Here is a 14,514-nt window from a genome sequence, read left to right on the forward strand (position 1 = left end):
TACATCTTGTTCATATTTTTTCAATCTTTTTTCATTTTGCTGTATTGTCTGGGAGTTTTTCTCTACATTATCTTCTAACTCACTAATCCGATCCTCTGCTTCGTTTAGTCTGCTTTTGACTGATTCTACTGTGTTTTTCAGTTCAGAGACTGAATTCTTCATTTCTTCCTGGTTCTTGTTAATAGTTTCTATGTCTTTTTTTATGCTGGTGTAGCTCTCTGCGAGTTCCGTGTAATTTTCTTGGAGCTGCTGGTAACTTCCTTGGAGGTTGTCATAGTTGTTTTTAAGGATGTCGAGTATATTGAGCTTCTTTACCACCATTGTTTTGAATTCCATGTCCGACATTTGGGCTATGTCTATTTCATCTACCTCTCTTTCTGAGGATTCCTCTTTTCTTTTCATTGAGGGGTTATTTTTGCATCTTACCATGTTGGATTCTTCTTGTTTGTTTTTATTTTGGGGCTGATGGTCTGCTTTGACTTCCCACCTTTGTGGTGTGAGATTCTTTATAGGAAATCTGGGGGTTTCAGTGGTGCAGTCTCTTTGATCTCCTGAGCCTGATGTGTTTGGTTTACCCTTTATGTCATTTGTTTATGCTGTCTGTTTATATTTCAAATGTTCTTTGGTAGGATCTTCCTTCAGGCTAGTTGATTGAGAGTCACTCTATCCACTTTGTCTTGAGTTCTTTTGTGGATATGCTGTTAAAAACATAAACACACAGCCCAGGCAGGAGACCCACACCCTCAAAAATATCCCCTACCCTCTATCTCGCTATCGTCAGCCAATGAGCCAGTATTAATCTAAATATAAAGAGATTAGAGCTTTTATACTATAAGAAAAACAGATGAGTTGTTTTTAGGGAGGAAAAATATGATTTTTGATGGGGGGGATGATAGATTAATAATAGTTAGGACTATGCAAGGCAGTAGGTAATATTTACATTATATGTTAATAAAAATAGAAGAAAAGGATGGAAGAATGCAGAATGTAGTAAGAAAGTAGGATTGTATTGTATTGGATTTATATAGTAATTATATTCTATTTATTTAGAGTAAAAGGAGGGCTAAACTAGACATACAAACAAATAAACAACGATTAAAAGGGAAGGATGAAAAGGAGAGATTATATAAAACACATTATAGATATAGTGGGGTTTTTTTTTGTTTGTTTGTTTTTCTCTTCTCCCTCCCCTCCTCTCTTCTCCCTTTTCCTTTTTTTTAAGGAAGGGGGAAAAAAAAAAAAGGAATGCTTTTACTCAGTTCAGCCTTGGTGTGTCGTCTTCTTTTTCTGTGTCCGCAGCTGGTCTAGTGTGGCGGTTCAGAGGTTCTTGTTTCTTGCAGCAATGGTGTGCGCTTGCGGTGACCGGTGACCGGCACGGTGCGCTCCCTTGCCGCCTGCTGGAGCTAGCTGAGGTGTCCTTGCGCGCGCACCCCTGCACGGGTGGGGTGGCTGAGAGCTTACCCCGTGATTGGCGCCTATTGTTGTCAGGCTGGGGTGTTTTCATGCTCACGCTGAGGTGTTCTTGCGCACACATCCCTGCATGCGCAGGCGGCCTGAGAACTTGTCCCGCGATTGGCGCCTATTGTCCCCGGGCTGAGGTATTTTCGCGCTCGCTTGCATGCCTGTGCCCTTAGTCCCACTGAGCAGAGCTCCGGGAGTTGGTCTCTCACCTCTTAGGGCGGGGCCGCGGACACTTGTGCTCAGTGGAAGTGAGCGTCTGTGAGTCGCTGCCACCCGCTGTTCCGGCTCTGCAGCCGCCCACCTTCCCTCACCCGTCTGGGCGGGCACGAGCAGAGCCTGAGCTAGTGGTCTGCTTTCCGGCCTGGGGCCTGGCGCCCACGGGAGCTGTCTAGGGGTGTCTGTGCCCAGTCCTCTGCGTGTTCAGTGGGCCCTCCCTGTGCCCGTTGGGGCACTGATCTTATGTCTGTTGCGGAGTGTTTGAGGGGCACCTGGACTCATGCCCCGCGCACCTGGGCCAGTGAACGAGGGCACTTCCCTATGCGCGCCCCCAGGACCCAAGGGTAGGGTTGGGGAGTGGATGAGCATGCCTCTGCGCCTGCACTCCTCAAGAATGGCCTACCACCCCCAAACTTTCCTCCTCTCTCCGCAGTCCACTAGAGAAAAATATAAAGGAGACTTATGTTCTCACTTGCCCGGCAGCACGCTGTCTCCTGTCCTTCAGCGCTAATGCCACCTGGTCGAGTCCCGTCTCTGCCAGCAGGCAGAGATCCGCTCTCCTCCCGACTCCTCTCCGGGGCAGCCTGTGGTAGCCAAAAAGCCTTTGTGTACTTCCAGCCGCAGCTGGGGTAGCCGCCCCAGTCAGGAATCCCATTTCATCCCCTTTTCCTCCGCTATCCTCACTAAACAGGTTGTTCCTAGATGGATTTTCTTTAATCCAGCAGTGCCATGGCTCTACTCCTGCCAGTGTCCAGCTGCTCACTCAGAAGTTCTGTCTGCAATTAGCCCAAACTGCAGACGGGTCTCGGGAGTCTGAAACCGCAGCCTCTCCTCACTCCTCCGCCATCTTCCCTCTTACTCTAGTTTAATTTTTTGCATGTCTCTCCAGTTCTCCCAGCACCATTTATTGAAGAGGCTCTTTTCACTCCATTTTATGTTCCTTCCCCCTTTGTCAAATATTACTTATCCATATAGACCTGGATTTATTTCTGAAATTTTATTGATTGTTTGAAGAAGCAATTTTTTGTTTCATTGATTTTTCCCATAATTTCTTGTTTTCGACTTCATTGATTTTTGCACTTTATTATTTCCTTAATTTTGCTTGCTTCGCGTTTATTTTCTCTTTCTCTGGTTTCTTGATGTAGGAACTTAGATTATTAACTTAAAATATTTCCTCTTCTCCAGCACTTAGTGCTATAAATTTCCCTCTCAGCACTGCTTTAGCTATAGTCCACATATTTTTATATATTGTGTTTTCATTTGTATTCAATTCCATCTCTCTTAAGATGATGATGTGAAATTTAAAGAGCAACTTGGATGGAGAGTTAGCCAGCAGAAGTGGAGAGTAAAAAAAAGAAAGTATTATGTTGGTGGACTGAAACTACATCACCCCATCTTCCTCTCTCAATACCTTAAAAAATAAATGAAAACTCCTAAAAACCAATAATTATATTCTGTGTCAGGAAACAAACAGATATAAGATACTGCTGTAACATAATGCAGTCACCTAATACAACACCATAACTTCAAAAGCTGGTGGGCCATTAACATAGAAAGCAGAATACCACTAGTCAAGGCAGGCTTTGTGGGCATTCAATCCATATAGTCACATGGGGCCCATGCTCAAAAGGGCACTCAGTTCAGTTTGGTGCTCTGTTGTCACCATCTGGAAATCCTCAATAATTTTATTTTTGTAAGTGAAGTCAAATGGGACAATTGAGTATGCTCATGAATAGAGGAGATAATGCAATATGTTTGCCCCACATTTCTTGCCCTTCTTTTGCAAATTGTTTTTATGATACTCTATAATGTTTGAGAATTTAATGAGAATTGAAGCAAATACAAGGTAAGTATGTTACTTCTATAACTGAGTAAGTAGGAACATTGATAAGCCCAAGAGGCCCAACTTTCCATTCAAACCAAGACTTGCTTCAAATACAGAAAAAAAGGTAATGTTTTTCTAAGAAAACTCTAATCACCAAGAAACCTTACTGTAACCTTTCTTATCTGTGTCATTGGCCTGTATTAGCCAACCACCTATGCTGGAAATGATGACATAGAAGGAAAAAATAAGTCAATCCAAAGTTCCTTTTCCTTTCAGTTCTTTTTTACTCATCAGTAAGGTGAAAATTGGTAGAATTAGTAGACTGTGCACATACAAATAAGTGAAACAAAAACAGTTCAGTTTTTTTTTTGTGCCACTTTTCTGCTGTTCTGGTAAAAACAAAATGCATATACAGACACAAGCTATGAAATAAGAATTGTATAATTTTGGTACTTCAACACTAAATGCCTGTATATATGCATTTAAAACTAGCATTATACAATATAAAGATCAACAGTAAAATTCTTGCTAATAACTTAAATTTTTTATTTTTATTTACTTAGTATGATATTAAATAGTTAATAAAAAACCACCATGACAAGTCAAGCAAGAGACCACTAAAGAAAATAAGTGTCACAGCTCCAGAGTCCCAACCAGTTCCGAACCTAGTTCTGTGTTCTCCTGCTCCTTCTTTCCTTCAACATGACAGATGCTGCTGTGTCCTTTACCAAGGACTTCCTGGTAGGTGCAGTGGCGGCGGCCATCTCCAAGACAGCGGTAGCGCCCATCGAGCGGGTCAAGCTGCTGCTGCAGGTGCAGCATGCCAGCAAACAAATCACCACAGATAAGCAATACAAGGGCATTATAGACTGCGTGGTTCGTATCCCCAAGGAGCAGGGAGTCCTGTCTTTCTGGTGCAGTAACCTGGCCAATGTCATCAGATACTTCCCCACCCAGGCTCTCAACTTTGCCTTCAAAGATAAATACAAGCAGATCTTCCTGGGTGATGTGGACAAGAGAACCCAGTTTTGGTGGTACTTTGCAGGAAATCTGGCATCGGGGGGTGCCTCTGGGGCCACCTCTTTGTGTTTTGTATATCCTCTTGATTTTGCCCGTACCCGTCTAGCAGCTGATGTGGGCAAAGCTGGAGCTGAAAGGGAATTCAAAGGCCTCAGTGACTGCCTGGTTAAGATCTACAAAACTGATGGGATTAAGGGCCTGTACCAAGGCTTTAATGTGTCTGTGCAGGGTATTATCATCTATCGAGCTGCCTACTTTGGTATCTATGACACTGCAAAGGGAATGTTTCCAGATCCCAAGAATACTCACATCTTCATCAGCTGGATGATCGCACAGTCCGTCACAGCGGTGGCTGGGTTGACTTCCTATCCATTTGACACTGTTCATCGCTGCATGATGATGCAGTCAGGGCGCAAAGGAACTGATATCATGTACACAGGCACGCTCGAGTGCTAAAGGAAAATTGCTTGTGATGAAGGAGGCAAAGCTTTTTTCAAGGGTGCATGGTCCAATGTTCTCAGAAGCATGGGTGGTGCTTTTGTGCTTGTCTTGTATGATGAAATCAAGAAGTTCACATAAATTATTTTGTAGTCTTTCCCCCTCCCCCGTGAACAGGCATGTTGTATTATGCAACATATCTTGAGCATTCTTGACAGACTGTTGGCTGTCTATTTATCAGTGGCAACTTTTTACTGGTTGAAAATGGGGAGCAATATTATTCATCTGACCAATTTTCTCTTGAAGCCATTTTCATGGTGATGGTGGGACTCAATTATATTTTTTTATTTCAGTCACTCCTGATAAATGACAAATTTGAAGAAATAAAAAATACCTAAAATATAAAAAAAAGAAAATAAGTGTCATATTTTAGTACCTTTAATGATACTTTTTTAAATTTTTTAATATGCTTTATTGATTATGCTGTTACTGTTGCCCCAATTTCCTTTCCCTTTGTTCCCCTCCACCCAGTGACATCCCTCCCTCCAGTTGTCCACCCCCCTTTAGTCCATGCTCATTGGTGTGCATATAGTTCTTCTCAACATCTTGCTATCTACTCCACTCCCTCCTACTCTGCTTCTTAATTCCTGTGCCATCTCCCTCCTTTTCCCCCTTTCTCCTCCCTGCAGACCTCCCTGCAATATGTTCCCCATACCTACAATTCTTTTCTCGCTCTCCTTGTCTACTTAGTTTGCCTTTGTTTTCATTCCCTAGCTTCTGTTGTTGGTGGTTGTGATACAGTTTTCATTTTAATGTTCATATTTTTTATCCTCTTTCTCCTAAACAAGTCACTTTAACATTTCATATAACAGTGGTTTGGATCTGATGAACTCCTTGAGTTTTACTTTGTCCTGGAAGCACTTTCTCTACCCTTCTATTCTGAATAACAGCTTTGTTGGATAGAGTAATCGTGGTTGTAGGTTTTTGCTTTTCATTCCTTTGAATATTTCTTGCCAGTCCCTTCTTGCCTGCAGAGTTTCTTTTGAGAAATCAGCTGACAATCTTATTGGACCCCTTTGTACATAATTCTCTTCTTCTCTCTTGCTGCTCTTAAGATTCTCTCTTTATCCTTAATTTTTGACATTTTGATTATAATGTGTCTTGGTGTGGTTCTCCCTGGGTCCAGTTGGTTTGGAACTCGTTGTACTTCCTGGACCTGTAAGTCTATTTCCTTCTCCAAGTTAGGGAAGTTCTGCTTCATTATTTTTTCACGTAATTTTTCAATTTTTAGTTCTTCTTCTTCACCTTCTGGCAACCCTATGATTCGGATGTTGGCCCTCTTATAGCTGTCCAATAAGTTCCTGAGCCTCTCCTCATTTTCCTCACTTCTCGTTTCCTCTTTCTGCACTGGTTGACTGTTTGTCCCTCCCCTATGATCTGATTTGTTGATTTGCTTCCTGGTTTTCTTTCCCTCACCACTAGTTTTGTATGTGTTTTTGTTCATTTCAGCAGGACTAGCCTTCATTTCTTCCCTGTCTTGTTCAAGATCTGCTGTTAGGTCTGTAAGAACTTTTATAAGCAAAGGTCTGAACTGTGCCTCAGAAAGATTTCCTATCTGCTGCTTTGTTAGATTAGAAATTTGCTGTTTGGTCAGCTGCATCACTGGGATCTCTATCATGATCTGTGCCACCCTGAACAGTTTTGTGTTTACCTTTGCTTCCTGGGCAGGGCAGTCACACCTCCTATGCTATAGGGGGCAGAGCCCTGTGCACTTGTCACAGCTGGGCGTTTTCTGCAGGGGTGGGGGTCCAAGATGGATTCCTGCCGTTGAGTCTCCACTGAGAGATCAGGAGCCTCCTCCTCTGTCCCCACCCCCACCGGGCCTCACAGTCCAAGGCAATGGGGGTCTGCCTTCCTCGGCTTTGGAATCACAAGCTAACTGGTCTAGTCTGCAGCTGGGAGTGCTCCCCCGGCGCTTCTCTCCTCCCCTTAAATACGGGTGTCTGTGCTTACTACTCTCCTGCTGCTGTCACTGCTGCTGCTGCGGAGAGCAGAGCTTGACATCTCCTCCCTGGCTTCACCCGTCCTACCTGTCTGGATGAGCACTACTTCTTTATAACTTCATATGTGGGACTTCCATTTATTTTCCAGAACTTCTGGTTATTGCTGGTTTTATGGCAGTTGTATTTCTTCTAAGTTGTGGAGGGAGACGGGGCGTGTCAGTCTAGGCCTCCATCTTAGCCGGAAGTCTCCTGTTTTTGTTTGCTTCCGTGTCCCAGGCAGAGCTGTCACTCCTACTACATTGTAAGGTGCAGAGCCTTTGGTATTCGTCAGTAACGGGCAACCTGTTTTACCATGTTGTGGTGCTGTATGCAGGGGAGGGGTCTGAGAAGGAACAATGCCGCTTGCCAGCACTCGCCCCTTTTCCAGGCACTTCTCCCACTTCTGCAATGGATTGGCACCCCTCTAGCTGCTGCCCTGGCCGTTGTTCCCAGAGTGGTTGGATCTGTGGATATTCTAGGTCTGTGGGGGCCCTTTAAACAAACAGACTCTGCTGAGAGACCAGCAGTTTCAGCCTCCATCTCAACCCCCACTGGTTTGCATAGTCAAAAGCAATGAAGCTTGATTTACCCAGGAGTTGGGAAAGTGAGCTACTCTGGTGAGGAGCTGGGAATGCTCCCCAGGTGTCCCTCCTGACTTTTTAAAACGTGTAACTGCACTTTGTGCTGGCCTGCTGCTGTTGCCACTGCTGACACCACCACATCGTGTCATCTCCGCCTGGGCTCCGCCCCTCCTACCTGTCTGGATGAGTATTTCTTCTTTATAACCTTGTTTGCTGGACTTCCATGTACTTTGATTTTCTGAAACTTCTGGTTGTTCTAGTTTTGAGGTAGTTGTATTCCTTCTTAGTTGTGTAGGGAGACGCGGCATGTCTGTCTGTGCCTCCATCTTGGCCGGAAGTACCTAATGATACTTTTTTCCCCCCAACTTTTCTTTATTGATTATATTGTTACAATAGTTCCAATTTTCTCCCCTTTACTCCCCTCCACTCAGCATCTCCCTCCCCCAGCAATCCCCCCCCCAAGTCCACGCCCATGGTTCGTAAAAAATATCTATCCCTCCCTCTCAGATATTAAGACCCTTTGTAATCTTGTAAAGGACAATGGGCGAAGGTCTCAAGCTCCTCTAGCTGCTTCAAGCTGGACATGGTCGTCGTCCTACCTATCCTTGGGTCCAGAAATCCCTAATAATAGTGGGGGTGTGGAGGGGAGGGTGGCCTTCCCACATGGGGAAGGATCGTGCAGACTCCAGGTCGGTTGGCTGTCTCCGGTCAACGGCGTGCTTGGTTTAACAGGCTGGCTTCCTTGTTGTGTTCTGGGGGCAACAGATTTGACGAAAAGGGTTAAAAGACATCATTCAATCCATAACTACTAGATGACAAAAGGCAGGGATTAATTTTTCAATGTTCCACATTAGGAAAAAAAAAAAGGGCTTCTTTGGAGGAAGGTGTGCTAGGCACATCTCGCCTGTCCAAAACCCTTTTGCCCATTATATTTAGTTTCGGCTGAGGGAAATAGTTTATGTTTCCCCCCTCTCAGACCTCTGGGCCCTTTCTGTCCAAGCCATTAGGATAGAAAATAGAAATCAGTTTTAAAGTGAAGCCCACAGACCACCCCATTCTTCACCAAACCAGCCATTTAGTTCAGCCAAACGGTTGAGTCTCAGGAGGCAGCGCTGCAGAGAGGATTAAGTGAGGCTTATGCGTACAGACAATCACTCAGGTAATGCGGTCATAGGCTTATGCCCTTTGAAAACAGAAAACACATGTTAATTTATGTAACATAACCAACAAACAAGTCTCTAAATCTGTAAGACTGTCTTATTGGGAAGACATCCATTTGCAAGGCACTTGACATTCTACTTGCCTGCAACTTGAATCTCTTTGGTGATATCACAGATATGGTTTAATTTTCAAGTGAAACCATTTTTTAAATGAGAAGAAACTTTTAAGACGGTTAGCTGCCCTACTTTACGGTCTGCCACTGATCATTGTGATTTTCCTTGAATAATGATTTTTCTCCCTAAGATTACTCTCCTTGTCTTTAAAGCGACTACATTAAGTCCGTTTTTAATTTATCCTGTTCATTTGCATAAACATAACAAGAGCAGCAAATGATCACTTATGATCTTTAGTTCTGCTTTGCTGGAACTTACCCAAGGAACATTTAGGGTGACCCCCAGTCTGCTCTTCAGGGCACAGAAGCTGGGCCACATACCTGGCATTCATCCTTGCCTGTACACACCTGTCCTTTCCAAGTCTTTCTGGTTTTCCATTGTGCCTTAAGGTCCCTTCTAGCCATCTTTCAGGAAAACAACCTTCGTTCCTTCCCTGGAGAGATTGCTGTGGACCGCACAACCAACCATGGCAGCAGGCCTTTTATCTCGCGGGCTTTTATTACCTTTGAAAGTCATTCCCAGTTCCTCAGGGCTTTTTGGTAACAACCTGAGCCCAAGCATGTCTCCTTTAGGCTTGACATTCCAGTCAAAGGCTTGGTCAAAAAAAGGAACCTCTATTAACAACTGGTCTTATTAGTTCTATGCAAAGAAACTTAAGTCATTACTTACTTGTTTAGAATGCCAAACTCTGGAGAGATCAAGTAGGGAGAAAAATATAGAACGTGAAGGAAAATCTTTGTCCTAATATTCACTGAACTGGCATTTCCATTCTTCATATTTTCATTTTCCCCTACTAAAAAAATTTTTTTGTTTGTTTTTCCATTACAGTTGTCTCACTTTTTTTCCCCCCTCTTGCTTCCCTGTACCCTCCCCCTCCCTTCCCCCACATTCAGTCCCCACTCAGTTGCCCATGTCTGTGGGTCATTTATACAAGTTCTTTGATTTGACACTTCCCCTTCTTACCCCCTTTTCTCCCTCCCCCCTCCCCCCTTGTTACTGTTAGTCTACTCCTTGTTTACATACCTCTGGTTCAATTTTGCTCATTTGTTTGTGTTGTTCATTAGTTTCCTGTAATAGGTGACAGCATAAGGTATTTTTCTTTTGTTGCCTGGCTTATTTCACTAAGCATAATTCTCTCTAGTTCCATCCATGTTGTTGCAAATGGTAGAAGTTCCTTCTTTCTTTCTGCTACATAGAACTCCATTGTGTAAATGTACCACAGTTTTCTGATCCACTCATCTACAGATGGGCATTTAGGTTGTTTCCAGCACTTGGCTATTGTAAATAGTGCTGCTATGAACATTGGAGTGCATAGGTTCTTTTGAATTGGTGTTTCAGGATTTTTCAGATATAATCCTAGCAATGGAATTGCTGGTTCAAAAGGCAGTTCCATTTTTAGTTTTTTGAGGAAATTCCAAACTGTTTTCCATAGTGGCTGCACCAGTCTGCATTCCCACCAGCAATGCACCAGGGTTCCCATTTCTCCACATCCTCTCCAGCACAGGTTGTTTGTTGATTTGTTGATGATGGCCATTCTGACTGGTGTGAGGTGGTATCTCATTGTGGTTTTTATTTGCATCTCTCTGATGGCTAGTGATGTTGAGCATTCTTTCATGTGTCTATGGGCCCTCTGTATGTCTTCTTTGGAGAAGTGTTTGTTCAGGTCCTTTGCCCATTTTTTAATTGGGTTGTCTGTCTTCTTGGTGTTGAGTCGTATGAGTTCTTTATATATTTTGGAGATCAATCCCTTGTCTGAGATGTCATTGGCGAATATATTATCCCATATGGTTGGTTTCCTTTTCATCTTGCTGATGTTTTCTTTAGCTGAGCAGAAACTTTTTAGTTTGATGTAGTCCCATTTGTTTATTCTTTCCTTTATTTCCCTTGCCTTAGGAGATATATCAGTGAAAATGTTGCTATGTGGGATATCTGAAATTTTCCTGCCTATTTTTTCCTCTAGGACTTTTATGGTATCACGGCTTACATTTAAGTCTTTGATCCCTTTTGAGTTTATTCTGGTGTATGGTGTAAGTTGGTGGTCTAGTTTCATTTTTTTGCATGTCCCTGTCCAGTTCTCCCAACACCATTTGTTGAAGAGGCTCTTTTCACTCTATTTGATGTTCTTTCCCCCTTTGTCAAATATTAGTTGACCATATGAACCTGGGTTTATTTCTGGGCTCTCTATTCTGTTCCATTGATCGATATGTCTGTTTTTATGCCAGTAACAGACTGTTTTGATTACCGTGGCCTTGTAGTATAGTTTGATATCAGGTATTGTGATTCCTCCTACTGTGTTCTTCCTCAAAATTGCTGTGGCTATTCGGGCTCTTTTTTGGTTCCATATAAATTTTTGAAGTATTTGTTCTAGGTCTGTGAAATATGTTGCTGGTATTTTAATAGGGATTGCATTGAATCTATAAATTGCTTTCGGTAGTATGCCCTGGCTGGGAATTGAACCAGTGACATTTTGCTTCAAAGGCCGGTGCTCGATCCACTGAGCCACACCAGCCAGGGTTAAAACACTATACTTTTTCATGTATTTTTGCATATGCTATTTCACTGACCTCTCACAATAAACTCTCAGATGTGGCAGAAGATACTACCTATCAACACGAAAGGGTTGTTGGGTTGAGAACTGAAGTTTTATTCTACAAGTGAGACATTTTTTCCATGAACATCTTGGTTGAGAACCAAATTATCCAAGATGAGAGATGTTGGAGAACCGAGCTACAAAACACTCGCACCAGGCAATTCCAAGCAAACAACAAGAAAGAAGCCTCCAGCTCTTCGCCTCGCTAGCTGGAACATCAGGACCATGTGTCCCGGACTTACTGCAGACCTTCCGTGGATCAATGGTGCCAGGAAAACCGCCGTCATCGACAGGGAACTGGCACGATTAAACATCAACATTGCGGCTCTACAGGAGACCCGGTTGGCCGACAACGGAACTATCAGAGAAACCAACTACACCTTCTACTGGCAAGGGAAGTCTCCGGACCAACCAAGACAGCACGGTGTTGGGTTCGCTGTGAAGAACACGCTTGTTAACTCCATAGAGCCACCCACAGGAGGCACAGAGAGATTACTTACCCTCCGATTGTCAACAACTTTCGGCCCAGTCAGCATTCTTAGCGCGTATGCCCCAACCCTCTGCGCCACCACCGAAGAGAAAGAATAGTTCTACCATGCACTGGACGAAGCGTTATCCAAGATCCCCAGAAGTAACACTCTTTATCTCCTTGGAGACTTCAACGCAAGAGTAGGAGCCGACCACATGGCCTGGCCCACCTGCCTCGGAAACTTTGGGAGAGGAAAGATCAATGAGAATGGTCAGCGACTGCTTGAGCTTTTGTGTCACCATGGCCTGTGCGTGACAAACACATTCTTCAAGTGCAAAGAGATCCACCAGGTGTCATGGAGGCACCCCCGCTCCCGCCACTGGCACCAGCTTGACCTCGTCATCACCAGAAGAACGGATATTGGCAGCACCCTCCTCACCCGCAGCTACCACAGTGTAGACTGCGACACGGACCATGCCCTCATGGTAAGCAAGGTGCGCATAATGCCGAAGAGGTTGCACCACTCCAAGATGAAGGGTCGCCCACACATCAACACCAGTTGTGCCAGCAACCCAGTTAAGACCCAGCAATTCATCAACAGGATGGAAGATGCACTCGGCGAGGGAATGGCGGCAGATGACATTATCGAATCCAATTGGCCACGTCTCCGCGACGCCATATACAACTCTGCCATTATTGCTTACGGGAAGAAAGAGCGGAAGAACGCTGACTGGTACGAGGCTCACTGGGAAGAAATGGAACCCGTGATCGAGGCTAAGAGGAAGGCCCTACTGGCTTACAAGGCCACGCCCACTCCCAGTACACTTCAAGCTCTACGGGCTGCCAGGAACAAAGTCCAGAAGACCGCCCGCCACTGTGCCAACACCTATTGGCTAAACCTGTGCAGAAGCATCCAGGAAGCCGCCGATATAGGCAACGCACAAGGAATGTATGAGGGTATCAAGAAGGCAACAGGCCCAATCCCCTCCAAGATCGCCCCCCTTAAGTCCAAGACAGGTGAGGTCATCACTGACCAGGAACAGCAAATGCGGCGGTGGACCGAGCACTACCTCGAGCTGTACGCAACGAGGAACACTGTAACAGACACTGCTCTTAACGCCATCCCAGACCTACCAGTCATGGAGGAGCTAGACACCCCACCTACTGCGGCAGAGCTCAGCAAAGCCATCGACCGCCTTGCTTGTGGGAAAGCACCAGGAAGCAACGGAATCCCTCCAGAAATCCTAAAGAGCGGGAAACCAGTCCTGCTACAGCCGCTCCACCATCTACTCTGTCTCTGCTGGAAGGAGGGTTACATCCCCCAGGATATGAGAGACGCCAACATTATCACCATGTACAGGAACAAAGGAGACCGCAGCGACTGCAACAACTACCGGGGCATCTCTCTCCTCAGCGTCATCGGCAAAGTATTCGCCCGGGTCGCTCTTGCCCGCCTGCAGACCCTTGCTTCCGGCGTCTACCCAGAGTCCCAGTGTGGCTTCAGAGCTGGCCGATCAACAGTGGACATGATCTTCTCCCTACGCCAGCTGCAGGAGAAGTGTCGCGAGCAGCATAAACCACTCTACCTCGCCTTTATCGACCTCACAAAGGCGTTTGATCTGGTCAGTCGAAGCGGACTCTTCAGCTTGCTACGGAAGATTGGCTGTCCACCACATCTGCTTGCTGTGGTCATGTCCTTTCACCACAACATGCACAGCACGGTGTCCTACAACGGTGCAACCTCTGAGGCCTTCCCAGTCAGCAGCGGAGTAAAGCAGGGCTGCGTTCTCGCGCCTACGCTGTTCGGAATCTTCTTCTCCATGCTCCTCCAATACGCCTTTAAGGACTGCAGCGAGGGTGTCTTCATTCACACCAGATCCGATGGCAAGCTCTACAACCTGGCCCGTCTACGGGCCAAGACCAAAGTCAAAGAGGTGCTCATCCGTGAGATGCTCTTCGCCGACGACGCAGCCTTGACATCACACTCCAAAGAGGGACTCCAGCAGCTAGTCACTTGCCTTTCCCACGCATGCAAGGAGTTCGGACTAGCCATCAGCCTGATGAAGACGAACGTTATGGCTCAAGGCACGGGGACTCCCCCATGCATCACCATCGACAGATACACCCTGGAGGTTGTCAACAACTTCACTTACCTCAGGTCCACCATCTCGAGCTCTCTGTCAGTTGACTTGGAGGCCAATCGGAGAATCGCCAGGGCAGCCACAGTTATGGCCAATCTGAACCGGCGAGCGTGGAACAATTCCAGCCTCACTGAGAAAACCAGACTGCGCATCTACCAAGCCTGCGTACTCAGCACTCTCCTCTATGGCAGCGAGATGTGGACCACCTACGCAAGGCACGAAAGGAAACTCAACAGCTTCCACATAAGGTGCCTGCGACGCGTCCTGCATGTCGCCTGGCAGGATAAGGTCCTCAACACCGAGGTGCTGAAGCGAGCCAACATGAGCAGTTTGCATGCAGTTCTTAGTGAGAGACGCCTCAGGTGGCTCGGCCATGTCAAAAGAATGGATGCAGGAC

General features: G+C 45.4%; 1 pseudogene; it reads left to right on the forward strand.

Annotated features, from left to right (window-relative positions):
• The first annotated feature begins 4,204 nt into the window (after positions 1-4,204).
• On the forward strand, positions 4,205-5,242 carry LOC149994461 (ADP/ATP translocase 2 pseudogene; annotated as a pseudogene).
• Positions 5,243-14,514: the final 9,272 nt, after the last annotated feature.

This window comes from Furipterus horrens, unplaced genomic scaffold, assembly GCF_987537825.1.
Source record: "Furipterus horrens unplaced genomic scaffold, mFurHor1.1.pri manual_scaffold_13, whole genome shotgun sequence".
NCBI classification, from domain to species: domain Eukaryota; kingdom Metazoa; phylum Chordata; class Mammalia; order Chiroptera; family Furipteridae; genus Furipterus; species Furipterus horrens.